The sequence below is a fragment of the Homalodisca vitripennis genome, chromosome 8 (genome assembly GCF_021130785.1).
Source record: "Homalodisca vitripennis isolate AUS2020 chromosome 8, UT_GWSS_2.1, whole genome shotgun sequence".
Taxonomy (NCBI): domain Eukaryota; kingdom Metazoa; phylum Arthropoda; class Insecta; order Hemiptera; family Cicadellidae; genus Homalodisca; species Homalodisca vitripennis.
Genome location: NC_060214.1, coordinates 94,363,469 through 94,377,038, shown reverse-complemented (window position 1 = coordinate 94,377,038; position 13,570 = coordinate 94,363,469). Strand labels below are relative to the sequence as shown.

General features: G+C 36.9%; 1 protein-coding gene across 7 annotated transcripts in view; it reads left to right on the top strand.

The window, feature by feature from the left end:
- The window catches only part of LOC124367761 (protein retinal degeneration B), a 227,013-nt gene that overhangs the window by 108,115 nt on the left and 105,328 nt on the right, over positions 1-13,570 (top strand). The window lies entirely within an intron of this gene.

Genomic DNA, 13,570 nt, shown 5'->3' with positions numbered 1-13,570 from the left:
TTATTAGAAAAGTACTCTTTTTATTTTATTTTGTAAATTGTTTTGTTTTCGTTACGCTGACCAGATACTGGTTTTTGGTCAGTGTATTTCCAAAGAATGTAAATTGTTTTGTATTTGTTTGTAAATGGTGGAAAATAAAGTATTATTATTATTAAATGTAAATTTTAGCTTTTTATATTAATAATACGTACGTATAGTATGTATTGACCTACTTATACAGATAGTAGATACAAAAGTAGATAGGAACGTAGTGGCCTCTGGATAATTTGAAAGTGTAAATAAGGTATCTTTATCAAATGATCCACGCAAAAATTGAAATTAAATGCATTATTGTGTTCGTGGATTAACAAAAGGCAACATAAAAAGAGACCGTTGCCATTCCTGGATTTGTGCCCGTCAAGAAACAACTGAAAGAGTGCCAACGTCTCAGTCGCTGTCAAAAACGTAATGGATTCTCGTGTTCTGTGTCAAGCTCAGCCCACAGATCGACGCAGACAACTGTGGGGGAACGGGCTTTTGGTTTCTTTCACTAAATGTCGCCGCAGACGTTATTTTCGCAGATTTTAGAGCCAAGAGGAGTGAAGAAAAGATAAGCGCTTATGTGACGTCATTATCTTTGATTAAACAGAAGTGGTATTTGCTAGATCATATCAGAGTACTAATCTGTATCGTCTAGATTACTGTGACTCGCTTGTTTAGTGTACGATCCGGCCATGATAACTGGTTTACACTAAGATATGATTGTGTGTTGTGTCGTACAGCACTTCGATTTAACCTTCGGTCCGGAACAGGTATGTTCAGCTATGCTTCAATGAGACCATGTATTTGCATTCCACTTTGGCATAGGATCCGATGTACTTAGGTATTCGACTACATGTGACTGTGTATTTTATAGCAAATAAGCCCGTTTTATGTACCGGTATCGTATAGTTTTGATTTAATTTTGTATCCAGTAGCAAAGAGCACTTCGGTTTAACCCTGGAATGCGCCCGACTAAGGTACAAATCAATCTTGTCTTTTTAACTATTTTCTCACTTTGAATGTTATTCTAAGATGGAACTCAATACTTGAGAACCCTCTTGTATTTGCGGGACGCTATATGTTTGTTACATCGTAGTCCAAATCAATGCTTTTATCATTATCAAGTATGTCATTCGGTATGCTATGGAGAATATTATGATTTTGAAAGATGGAGTTTGAGGTATAGAACAGTTTGAATTCTTATTAGAGGAGAGAATAATTTAAACGAATCATCTTTCACTAAATATGATAACTACACTAGGCATCGTTCCCGAGAAGGTATTCTGTTTGAAGTGGTGAGTCTGCTGCGGAGTGGTGGTGGATTTAGCTCCTAGAAATGAAATGAAAATGAAAAAGAAATTTCTTTATTTATACATGCAAAGTTAGGGCCGTATGGCCCTTTCTTACACTTAACCTACGACAACGTAAAATTTAAAACAAAATAAATATTACCTTAAGAGTGGAAAAAAAAATTAAAGAAATAATTAAATTTAAACAATGTGGTGAAATTAATATAACATTTTAACATGTTAAACCGTGTTAGACCGTGTGTTCATGACGTATTCACTTGAAAAAAATTTTATTGAGTATGCCTCGAAATTCTGTAACGTCACTTTTGCGACACACTCCATAATATTAATTTAGTCTATACTAAATACAATCTTACATCACATTATCAAGACAATTTCTTTTCAGTATATTTTTAGATAAGCCACATTGAATTATAGATTGTAGTTCGTTAACTTTTGACTTGATATTTCTAGTCACAATGTAAAGGAGGTATACGTACGTCTTGCACGTTTTATCGGCGGTTGAAGATGTCTCGCGCCACAAATCTCCCGGTCCCCGGCCGGTGGTTAACCCACTTCGGGGACTGTTGCCGCCTTATCTCTCCAACAGTTGGAGCCGTCCCTTGTATAACGAGATATTACATCTGCAAATGTCAGGAGTAGTGATGTCACCAACACAGCACTCCTTTTACACAGTCCCCGGCCGGTGGTTAACCCACTTCGGAGACTGTTGCCGCCTTATTTCTCCAACAGTTGGAGCCGTCCCTTGTATAACGAGATATTACATCTGCAAATGTCTGGAGTAGTGATGTCACCAACACAGCACTCCTTTTACACAGTCCCCGGCCGGTGGTTACCCACTTCGGAGACTGTTCCGCCTTCTCTCTCCAACAGTTGGAGCCGTCCCTTGTATAACGACATATTACATCTGCAAATGTCTGGAGTAGTGATGTCACCTTGAGAGTCACCAACACAGCACTCCTTTTACACAGTCCCCGGCCGGTGGTTAACCCACTTCGGGGACTGTTGCCGCCTTATCTCTCCAACAGATGGAGCCGTCCCTTGTATAACGACATATTACATCTGCAAATGTCTGGAGTAGTGATGTCACCTTGAGAGTCACCAACACAGCACTCCTTTTTACACAGTCCCCGGCCGGTGGTTAACCCACTTCGGGAATGTTGCCGCCTTATCTCTCCAACAGTTGGAGCCGTCCCTTGTATAACGACATATTACATCTGTTCATCTCTCCAACAGTTGGAGCCGTCCCTTGTATAACGACATATTACGCTTCGGGGAATGTTCCCGCCTTTCTCTCCACACAGTCCCCGGCCGGTGGTTAACCCACTTCGGGGACTGTTCCCGCCTTATCTCTCCAACAGTTGGAGCCGTCCCTTGTATAACGACATATTACATCTGCAAATGTCTGGAGTAGTGATATCACCAACACAGCACTCCTTTTACACAGTCCCAGGCCGGTGGTTAACCCACTTCGGAGACTGTTCCCCGCCTTATCTCTCCAACAGTTGGAGCCGTCCCTTGTATAACGAGATATTACATCTGCAAACGTCTGGAGTAGTGATGTCACCAACACAGCACTCCTTTTACAAAGTTCCCGGCCGGTGGTTAACCCACTTCGGGGACTGTTCCGCCTTATCTCTCCAACAGTTGGAGCTGTCCCTTGTATAACGAGATATTACATCTGCAAATGTCTGAGTAGTGATGTCACCTTGAGAGTCACCAACACAGCACTCCTTTTACAAAGTTCCCGGCCGGTGGTTAACCCACTTCGGGGACTGTTCCCACCTTATCTCTCCAACAGTTGGAGCTGTCCCTTGTATAACGAGATATTACATCTGCAAATGTCTGGAGTAGTATTGTCACCTTGAGAGTCACCAACACAGCACTTCATTTACACAGTCCCCGGCCGGTAGTTAACCCACTTCAGGTTATTATTTTTGTTTTAAGTGTGGGTGCTCACCTCTATGCCCTTCCGTACCCAAAGCCAAAATCTTTATTGGCAACTAATACCTTGTGACACCTCAAATTGAAGCTCATAAAAATGCTATATTTCGGTAAAAAATTGAAATTGGCCCAGCCGTATGGTATCAGCTGCCAATAATGTAATTTCTTACATTACAATTTATTAGTCTACAAACTACTGTACTGGGCATACGGTGAGTACCCCTATTTTGAAAATAACTTTTTTTGTTCCTTCAATTAGTACTATACACTCCCGTTTATGGAATTTTGATACTTGGGCTTTAACTCTTATAATATGAGTTTTGAAATTTTCAAACGAACACCCTGTATGTTGTCAAGTTTTATTATTTTTATCTGCAATCGTTTTTATTTGGGTCAGCTAACAAAATGCCTAAATTTCGTAGTTTAAATGTCTGTAATTCCGTGTGGAGTGATCAAAACAAATTTTCTGCATTTTTCAGGAAAGTTTAAATTAAAAAGCTATGGATTAGCACAACAAAACATGTTCAAATTCCAAAATCGATTGTACCCAAAAGGAAATTCCTCTTTAACATTTTAATGTGGCAATGTAACCATTTGACATTAATTATTTTTCAAATGTCCCATCAGTAAGTTTAGTATGCTGATATAAACACGATAGTTTAAATCTTTTTAGAGTAATGAATGTTTCAAGAAAAACAAATGGTGCCGGACGATAAACTGTGCGATATGTGATGTATTATGTTCCAGGGAAACGTTTGGTTTTTTTAAACCATTTAATCATTTATCGACGTTTGCTCCATATTTAAAATGTTCTGTCGTAATTTAGAGATATTCGCAAATTTATTGTGTGCTCTAAAAGGTGTTTTATTTCGTGTTTGCACATTCATTACTGCAAGTGTACTTATCGTATTAAACAGTGAAACACGCCATTCGGTGGGGAACCAAAAAGGGAATTTCTCTGTCGATTTCCAGAGGAAGCTCCAAAACTGAACTGACATTGCCCCACTTAGTAGTACACGATGTTAATCCTTAGATCGATAAATAACAATACTGTGTGTCTGTACAAGGTTTCTTTCTACCTATTATGTCTGCTTATACGAGTATTTTACTAAGGGTTAAGATTTCTAAAGAGACTATAAAACATTCTAACACATTATACAACATTCTAAATACAGGGCGATTCTCTTATGTTCCTCTAAGATTTTATGTTTGTTACCATAAGATCAAGCTTATCCTAAGTACTCGGTAGCAGTTCTGTCCTGAGACAAAGATTGGGTAAGTTAAAAAGTAAAAAAGTTTAGGTTTTCGTTTTTGTCAACGAAATTCTAATTTCACAAAATGTTTGTTTTTATTGATGCCATATTAGAGGTGTATTACAATTTTAAATCCACCCTTACAAGGTAAATCCGTGCCAAATTTCTAAAGAACCACATTCTATACGGGTGTGACTGGGCTTAAATTTCAATTTACATAGCTTAATAATATAGCAAATCTTTCATATGGTGGTTACTTTCAATTAAGAAGATATTCCTACTTAAGAAATTGAGGCGCAATCAAAGAAGAGCTACTTCCTTTTCAATCGAAGGGATTGATTTTCAATAGAGTTTTCAAAGGCTTTAGAGAATCCTGACTAAAATCCATAGTAAGCATTCATTTATTTTCTTTCCGGGACACATTTAGAACATTTTCTTTCCGAAGGTTTAAGTGATTTCTAGAATCGATTTCCATTAATACTGTATATCGATGGTTATTCACAATCGCCTAGTCACTATCGATACTACTAAAGGTAGTTTTAAACGACCTGTTAACTTTCGATAGTAATTTTCTAGCGAAATTGCTATCATAGTGTTGACATAAATCAAGTAGTTCGTTAAGATTGAAATTTTACAACTCATATTTATATATTTACCTCAGAATTAAATCATATATTAACATAACATAATTTTATGTATTATGTTCTTTGTATACGAATTGTTGTACTTAATTTTAGTTTAACACATTTTAGTGTCTAATTGTAATTAATTACTATTTATTATTCTTCGTCTTATTACTATTATCTCTAGTGTTGTATACGTAGTTAAAAAATAACATAGTGCGATATATAATTCACCCTAAAAAAACACAATTTAAATTAAAATAGTATATTAATATTATTTGAATTTATGTGGCATACGAGTTATCTATTTATGCATCACCATATATTTATTAATAATTAATAATTTTAACATACATACATACATCTGCTATGCCTATGTATCTATGTTTATGTATCTTAAAAGTTGTATTTTTAAATAACATAATATTAATAATTTAAACGAATTGTTATTGATTTAAATTATTTTTTATGTTATTAAATTTGATTTCACCTGCAAAATTTATAATTTCTAAACTGAAATGTATTTTATAGCATTATGAATAATAGCAAGTAGGATTTTACATGGTGTTTTAGTGGAATAAATAATTTTTAAATGTTATAAAATTTGTTTTTCACTTCCAAAATAGGTATATTTTCTAAAATTCAATGTATTTCATAGCATTAGGAATAATTTAATAATAGAAAGTAGGATTTTAAATTAATTTTCTGATTTAAAAATAAAAAAATATCGATAGTCGTTTTGAAAACCATTGAAACAGTTGATATTGTGATAATCGATTTAACATGGATCCAAAATATATATTTTCAAAAACTCAATGTGTTTTATTGCTTTAGGGACAGTTTAATAATCGTAAGTAGGATTTAAATTTAATTTTCTGACTTCAAAATAAAACTATCGATATTCGTTTGGTAAACTATTGAAACAGTCGGTATTGTGATAATCGATTCACTTGGATGAGTCGATGATCAGCGCCTGTGCTGGGGCGGAGTTTATGGGACATAAACCCGGACTTTGAAGGGACGACAGTCTCAACAGCTGTCCTTGTTTTCTTCTCAGTCCCCAATAAATTGGGTTTTATTGGTTAGGTCAAATAAAATTGTAAACAAGACAAGCCTGAAGTATTTGTATCAATAACTTCGTTATTATATTACCGTACGTACCAGCACTCCAATAAATCACTTAAAGATTTGTAAAGTTTTTAACAACGCATTCTGAACTCACCATTTTTGGCGCTAAATAAAATGTTTCACTAGCACCTAATAGGAACAAAATAAAGATCGCAATATTGGTTGCGAACAACAAGAAATAGTTCATATATTGTTATTTTGTGTTCGTTATTGAGATGGTAAGTTCTGTCTTATCCAGAAATCCGCGCTCAACGATGGTCAAATTCCGAACGTGCACGAGAATGAGACATTACAGACGTTACACGTTTGTCCCTTACGCGTCATCAATAGCAAGCTATAGCGAAGGATATTTTACACAGCCATGCTACACATTTTTCATCTTCCGTCCTCCTATAATTTTATTTTCGTCTTCTGACAACTTCTTTTAGTCACTAGTGTTTTAGTTCTGGTATATTTGTCACGTTAAGATTCCAGCAGCTGTAATTCCAGAGGCGTTCCATTCGTGACGGCTGGAGTTTCTCCAACCGGATCAAATTTGGAGGGAAGCGGAAAAGTTGGATGTTGTAAAGTTAAGTAGATTACATAAAACTGTGCAGAGTGATGGCCAACCAGAGTTTGGCTATTTCTGAAATGAGAAGGAAACCGTTGAAGTTCGGTTTATCCTGGCTTCCCTCGCTGAATCCTCGCGTTTTGCCTCGCAACACGATTTGTAGAACAAACATATTTCTAATATATTCACATATTCCAATTCATTGACATAATTACCTTGATTTTGGAGTGCACTTTAAAATTCTGTTGCAAATCAAAGTATTTATAATTTTATTAAATGTAAATACATACGTAAACAGTGCAAGCCGTTTAGAATCGAGTGTCATCATTTCAGCACACACAGAACAAAACTTGCGCTATATCACGATATTACCCGTAACATGAATAACAAAGTTCGGGTGATTTAACATCCATAATGATTTTAACTTTTATTGTCAACGGCATAGCCAATAAGACTGTTTGTTTGCATCTATTACAGTTACTCATAAACGGATTACATAAATATATAGTTGTGATTGAACAATATTTTAGTCTTGTTAGCGTCTAAATACGTACTGGATACGTTTTACTGCTCTCGGATTGTATAAAAAGTTGATTTAAAAATTTACCTCAACCATTAAAATTTGTTATTTTATTTATTAGTTATTTTTAGTTTTTTTTAATTAATTAAGGAATTAATCTTTAGTGCCTTAATGAATCATGTTGCATAAAAAAATGGTGTTTGTGTTTAATTCAACAATACAAGTTTATGTCTTAGCATTGTGTTAGGTTTTGATTGGTTCATTTATTGTTAATTTCTTAGTTTGTTTATCGTGTGTCCAAAAATCGCCAAACAATAAAAAAAGGTCATACGTTGGAACTTTGTTTTAAACTCCAGTTGTGGGCGAAGCGTAAATAAATATTCGAAATACATCCGACAATTTTACAGAAATTGATTGATTTGTGGGTCTTTGAGAGAATCTAAAGAATATTTCTTATCGTACAGGTCGTAGGTATGTGTGACGTATTGCCATTTTTTATGTAGTGTTTTATACTAGATTGTTCCAAGAAGGAAAGGTGAAACATACGGAATCGATGGTTGAAGCACTTTATAAACGATCTACGGTAGTTTCTTGTTCATATTTACAAATTGTTAAGTATTTTATCAGAAAGGAAAAATTGGTACAGAACTGTTCGGACACCGAATCCGATACCCGTTATCCCGACCAATCGACCAAACCTCGGTCTGCTATGCCAACAGTTAGACTAGATTGTTCTAAGAAGGAAAGGTGCAACATACGGAATCGATGGTTGAAGCACTGTATAAACGATCTACGGTAGTTTCTTATTCATATTCACAAATTATAAAGTATTTCATAGAGGAAATTGGTACAGAACCGTTCGGACACCGAATCCGATACCTGTTATCCCGACCAATCGACCAAACCTCGGTCTGCTATGCCAACAGTTAGACTAGATTGTTCTAAGAAGGAAAGGTGCAACATACGGAATCGATGGTTGAAGCACTGTATAAACGATCTACGGTAGTTTCTTATTCATATTCACACATTATAAAGTATTTCATAGAGGAAATTGGTACAGAACCGTTCGGACACCGAATCCGATACCTGTTATCCCGACCAATCGACCAAACCTCGGTCTGCTATGCCAACAGTTAGACTAGATTGTTCTAAGAAGGGAATGTGAAACATACGGAATCGATGGTTGAAGCACTTTATAAACGATCTAAGGTAGTTTCTTATTCATATTCACAAATTGTTAAGTATTTCAGATAGGAAAATGGTACAGAACCGTGCGGACACCGAATCCGATACCTGTTATCCCGACCAATCGACCAAACCTCGGTCTGCTATGCCAACAGTTGTGTCTCGAGGGCGTAATGAAGTGGCGGAGCGATACGGCATCTCATTAAAACGACAATCCCACTACAACCCTCCCCGCAACCCCCGATCACCATCTTCCACCAATCACACCTCCCCAGCTACTCCCGTGTCTCCTTCATTTCCTCCCGCTGAAGGAGGCTCATTATACTTTGTGTGGCTGTGTGCGCGCTGCATCTCAAGTGCTGATGCATTGTATCCTGTGTGTTCTACAGGCGCGGTGAAAACGTCCCACCTTTCAGCAGGGAATTTCTCCAAAGTTGGATCTTTGTACATTTCTAAACCACTATTGCGCTATGGTTGTACCTGTATACGTGTATCACTCGTATACACCCGTAATTCCTTAACGGAAATTGGCATGGAGGTTCTACGATTAAGTAATTAAGTCAAAGTTCGTTCTTCAGGCTAATCAGTTCTAAAGGAGTGGAGCTCCAGGGTTAAAACAATATACTCTGCAGATATCTGGATTTTTGTGGCTGTATGGGTATTCATAAGATTGGCCATGGAGGTTTTAAGAAAGTGGTTATCTGGTGTGGTTTTATGAGTGCTTTGAGGGGAAAGCAGTTGTAGCTCTATTTATGCCCACCATAAGCTGCCCTGGTCTCAACTTATGCCATTAATTCATAGTTTCATATAATGTAGATTGGTATGTCATAAGGTTCTTTCAAAGGACCACCGCAGATATACTGAGATCTTCCATAGGGCCGAAAGTTAAGACTGAGGAACCTAATCAAAAGCAGGTGGCCAGAGAATCCTTAGATTGACAAAAGTAGTTTGATATTGGAAACTAAAAGGTTCTTCAGTCTAGACAGCACGAAGACGAACCTGGGCTGGAGTCTTTTAGGCGTATGGGAGTCAGTGTCTAGGTTTTGGAAGTTAAAAAGTCTGGGTGAACCCATATGCCGTAGACTCCTTTGAAACCTACTGGTTCTACAATTGCTCTCGGACACCAAATAGTCCGGGGAACTGGAAGTTCCAAGAGGAGTTATACAATGAACGGACATTCCCATCCCACGTATTAGACATGGTTGGAGCTCTTCCAGACACTATTTTTCTATCTTCTGAGAACGAAGATTCTTAACAGAACACGTTTATTCTAACTGATTTGCCATTAGGACTCAACAAAAATCCTTTTATCGTGTACATAATAATGAAGAATAAGTTAGGTTGGGTTAATCATTTTATGTTCTTTTGTACATTTTGTATTAACCGTATAAGGTGTTTGGATAATAAAAAAGGTCTTACCGAAATAAGGCACTTAATTGGTTAAACTTGTGACTTTACGGATATTTATTGAGTTAAAACTTAACTCAGGGAAAAAAATATGTTCCATTGATTTATAAGGAAGTCGCTCTCTTCCAGATATGATCAACCAAAACTAACCATTATGTATGTTTTCTTTAATGAATGGCGGTTCTTGCCGTTATCTGGCTACTGTGGATTAAGTGCATTTAAACACATTTAGGTGTTGTGTAATTAGAATATGAAGGAGACAATTTCACTTTATCGTAGCCTTAATTGTTTGACGTTCTCTACAGTAGATCATCTATGCTCTCATTATTGTTCAGTGAAGATATTTTTATTTAAAAATGTTATTTTATACACATTTTTGTATCAATTAAATTTAGGACTGAGAAGATTATCTAAGGATGATCTCTCCCCTCCCCCACCCGCCAAAAATTTAGTTCCCTCCAACAAAAATACTCGTGTAGCACATGTGAACCTCGAACAAAATATGGCACAAGTGATGCTGTTGACGTACCAATGAGCATCTGGTGTCAAAGTTATTCATTCTCTAGTGTTCTTGTGAATGTAATCATTTTATGTTTGTATTTAGTACGTTTTTATGGAAATGTGAATAATTTTCTTGTTCTTTGGAAATGTACGAGTGGATATAGATGAGATATAAACGCCTGACTACAAACTTAATTCAGGTTTCTAATTTTGTTGTTGCTGGCACAACGAAATCGCGTATCCGAATGAAATGTGGATTTGTCCCGAATAAAAACTTCACAGTCGTGACATTCTAGATGGATAAATCCCATCCCGGACTCAGCGATGACATTTCCTCCAGCTCCCGATTTGGCGGTAAAAGGGGGAGGTTGCGTGGGTTTCGCCGGTTATTGTGGGACCAGAGCAGAGCACGGTTGAGAGTGGTTGGATTTACCTTGCGACTATTCCCAGCTTATCAGACACACACAGTACGGCTGCCTCACACACTCGCATTGCTCATATTGATCTGTCTTATCAGCGATTTCATCACCTCCGCCCACACACGTCCGCGGCCGCCATCATCCGTTTTCCTGCCTTTGAGCCCCTATTCATCTTGTTGATCGTCTATTTCGGGCATTTACATTTCTCGTTTTCCGCACACCGCGTTTCTCTTTGAAGACGTTAACTCGTGAGCGAGTACGAGATGAATGATGTTTTAGAATGAGTGTGTGCGCCCTGTGTAGTTGTACACGCCAGAGCCGTTTTGACTTTACCTCTAAAAATTGCACAATTTGGCATCATTGCATTGACGCCATTATTTAGATCTTTGCACTTCTCCCTTCTCCCCCTAAAAACTCCCATTTATCATCAGTCCTCCTGGTTTCGAAGTGTTGTTTTTTGTTTTTTTTATGTATATATAAACACCTGTTGCGAGTGGATTAACTATTTAACAGGAGTGTGCTCGCTTTACTCTCGTACACAGTGGGATGATGTCGGTAGAGACCGTCTGCAGGGTCATGACGTGCTGCATGGTCCACAAGGCTCTTGTTAATCAGGAGCCTCAGTACCTTAGTGAGAAGCTCTCATTTCGGGATGAGGTCTCTCAGCGCAGAACCCGCCATGGGAATCTTCTTCACTTTCCCAAAGTTAGGTTGGAGTTGGGAAGGAGGAGCTTCTCTTATTTCGGCCCGAAATTGTACAACGACCTCCCACCAAACGTGAAACAATGTTCAATAGCTACATTTAAGAATAAGATGAGGCAGAATTTGCTTAATGTATAGATTTTCTTTATTTATTTGTATTTCATTTTCATGTATATGTTGTATGTGACGATAGTTGTTCTGAAAAGCAGTTGTTCTGTATGTAACTGAGAAACGCTTGATGGAAATAAGGACAACATTATTATTATTAATATTATTACAGAATAAACTAACTATAGCCCAGTCAACGATTGATTCTAGAGGGAAAGTCAATATTGAAATCTGATGCTGGTGCAAACTTAACTCCTGACATCTGAAGTCATGTTCGTCTGAAGGGATCATAAATAGTCGGCGACGAAGAAGCTCAAAGCGAACTCTCTGCATAGTTTCGACATCAGAGTCACCTAGGCTACAAAAGTTAGTGCAATCTAGGTGAAGAGGTATTCTCATTGTCTCATCAGGTGCACAATTGAGTTTAGATTAAATGGAGCTAAACTCAACATTCGCATTGGATGAACTCTTCCCACGATAGCTGCGTTATTTGAAGGTCCCATAGTTGTTTTCCGCTTATCGAGACTTTCTTTCTAAACCTCTAATTTGGCCATTCGTTGACTAGACTACTATCCGGTTCGTAAAATCATTATCTTTTAAAGGTGGAAATAAAAGTTTTTCGGCCTAAGTGAACAAATAATAATATATGAGTAGTTCGGAAAAGACTAAACTATTAAAAGTACGTTTAAAGTACTTTATTGGAGATGTGTTTCGGTTTCGCAGTGTTCAGTTTGTGATTTAACGTCACCAATGAAGGCGTCGACATTTGTTTGACCACACAAAACCACTTAAACTTTTCTAAAGGTTTGTATACATTATAGTTTGTGACTTCTTAGTTTACACTCAATACAAAGGCGAAACTAGTGATGATTTTGTGAATTGTTTTGGTTTTAAAAATGTTTACACTCTTCAGCGTTGTCCCTTTACCATTCCCATGTGGTTCAACATTTGGGGATTCCCCACGATTTGATAACATTCTACAGAATTATGTTTAGCGTAGTTCTTGAACAAGTTTTAAAATTTTTGAGCCGGTTCCCACGAGGGTGATATGATCTTGTACACTTTTTGTACTTGCCTCAGGCTTGGATATAGTTCAAATATTGTTCAGTTAGCGCCATGAAGCGAGCGACACAAAGAATTTCAGTTTTGAAAACCCTTTGGCGAATGTGGAGAATTTAACCCCCGTTTCCCCCAAGAATCGTAAATGCAATTTTTTTAAGTACAACAGTTAAACGTTTTTAATTTGAACTAAGCTTTATCTAATTGATTTAAATTTATATGTATTCAGATTTATTATATACCCTCGATTTGGTGTACTATTTAATCAAAACTATTCTAAAAGATCCAGTTACACCTTTGCATTAAAATCTTATGAAATGATAATAACTGGAGAGAAGGGTTATTAGAAAGTGTATCCTTTATCAATAAATTCAATTGAACCTGGTAAATTAGTTAAATAGTACAACACTATTCGCCTTGAATCATGTATTTTTATTTTTAGTTTAGTTTATATTGCTAATAATGATTAGGTTTCATATCAATCTCTTCATAGACAGAACAGAATTCATGAAAGGATAATTCAACACAGTACGTAACTAAATAGAGCCTCCATCGGTATTAGTGTTAGATATAATGAACAGAAATACGGGTTAGAATTTTTATGGCGGAAACTCTAGAAGAGAGACAGAGGCGGCAATGTGCCAACAGAGCTGTCTATTGTGAATATTGAATTTGCGTTCATCTCCCGGAGTTGAGACCTGTGCTTGTAATTTCTGAACGCTGTGTTATATTGACTCACCCCTTTTCACCTTCCATTTCCTTTTCGTTTTGAAATATGTGCACGCGCCTAATTAAAGTCAAATTGAACTTTGATCCATTATGATTTTCTAATAATGATGT